The sequence below is a fragment of the Belonocnema kinseyi genome, chromosome 5 (genome assembly GCF_010883055.1).
Source record: "Belonocnema kinseyi isolate 2016_QV_RU_SX_M_011 chromosome 5, B_treatae_v1, whole genome shotgun sequence".
NCBI lineage: Eukaryota > Metazoa > Arthropoda > Insecta > Hymenoptera > Cynipidae > Belonocnema > Belonocnema kinseyi.
This window is the reverse complement of record NC_046661.1, coordinates 51,994,377-51,996,108: the sequence shown is the minus strand read 5'-3', so window position 1 is coordinate 51,996,108 and position 1,732 is coordinate 51,994,377. Positions and strand designations below refer to the sequence as shown.

The 1,732-nt window shown below is 26.1% G+C and overlaps 1 protein-coding gene across 1 annotated transcript in view; it reads left to right on the top strand.

The window, feature by feature from the left end:
- The window catches only part of LOC117172317 (transmembrane protein 165), an 85,029-nt gene that overhangs the window by 32,664 nt on the left and 50,633 nt on the right, over positions 1-1,732 (top strand). The window lies entirely within an intron of this gene.

Sequence of the window (1,732 nt, the reverse complement as noted above, 5' to 3'; positions counted from 1 at the left end):
CCCCCCATTTGCTCGATTTACGGGAAAATAAATTCCATTTTTTTCTTTACGCCAGTGAATGTTAATCCATGCTTATAAATAACATGGAATTTTCAATGATAAAAGCTCATTTTGTTAACTTTTTGTAAAATAAAGTTGTAACTTTTTAAGGAATGTCCAAAGTTGAAATGATACAGTTGGCGAATGACAAGTGTAATATTTTTATCATATTTTTCTATTGTTTAAACAATTTCTATCTGTATAATTTTTTCTCACCAAATCGTGAAAAGGTATTATTTTTTGTATATAACTACACATTATGAACAGCAGAAAAATGTCCAAACATAATAAATTTTCATAATTCAGTGTAAAAAGAAATTATACAAATAAAAATTGCTTAATCAACTGAAAAAACTGCTATATTAAATTTTTTAGGATATTTTCCGAGAACAATTAAAGAGGATCAGGAGCTCCCTTCTAGAAATAATCAATTGAGATCGATAAGAAACAATATAACTAATATCTCAATCGTTCCGAATCGTGTTTCTTAATTGTGCCAAAACGATTGGGAACGATATAGCATTTTGCATTTCCAATTGTTTCGAATCGGGTACTTGGAATTTGCCACGTGATGGCAGTACTTTTGTCTGGCAAGAATTATTTAAAGATAGTTATTTACTTTTTTGGAATAATAAAAATTTGAAACAGTATATATTATGAAACAAAGTAAATAAAAATTTTGTAAATAATGTTTACCAGATGAAAGTGGTTCTACGAAAAAAATGTGCTACTAGTATTTTATGTTCAAAATATAAAATCAGATACACGATAAAGATAAAAAAGGTAATTTTGTAATAATGAAGCAAAATTGTTATTTTTTATTATAAAATATTTTTTCCTTAGAAAGAGGTCTCAATTTTTAATTATTCGCAATTATTAATACATACATTTATTTTATAATAAAAAAGTTTTTATTAATTCAACTTTCTAAATTTTTAGTTTATTGAAATACAAGTACTCAAAATGATGGACAAGATTCTTTCTAAATTGAACAGTGAATTTACATCAATGTCGGTGATGTTATATTCAGTATAATCCTTACATTATGACTTCGATTTGACCACTAACGATTAACGTAAAACCAACTTTTTCTATTATTCGCAAGGCAGCCACTAAAATCGAAGAAAAAATCTGGAATAATTTTCTGTTTAAAAAAATGTTAAACCAGTCAATAAAATCCAAAGTTTAAGCTTTTGAAGCTGAAAATTTTGTTATTTAAAGTATTTAAGACGAAATGGCAAATTAAACTAATCGAAGTGAAAGTCTTCTGATCACGGAGCGTTCTAAATATTTAATTAGAACATTTAAAACAGCGATTTCGAGTTAAAACGTTCATTAAAACATGCAAAAATTACAAGCCTTGTAGAAACTTTTTTTATAAATAAAGCATTTGAAATTGTACAGTATGGACTTAGAAGCCTTTAACTTTTTTAAATTTAAAATTATGATATGTGAAATTTAAGTATGAAAAATGTACATTTTTAATCTTGTTGCGATTTGAATTAGTAGAAATACAGACTTCAAAAATAGCGTTTTAAAATTCAGGTTTCTAAACTGCTTACATTTGAACTTAATAATTTCTTAATCTTAGCATTTTAAACTCAAAGTTGAAAACAATTCGTAAATTAAAAATAAACTTATTCTTTGATATGGGGCCACCCATGTACCACGTGGACATTTTTTCACCACTTTT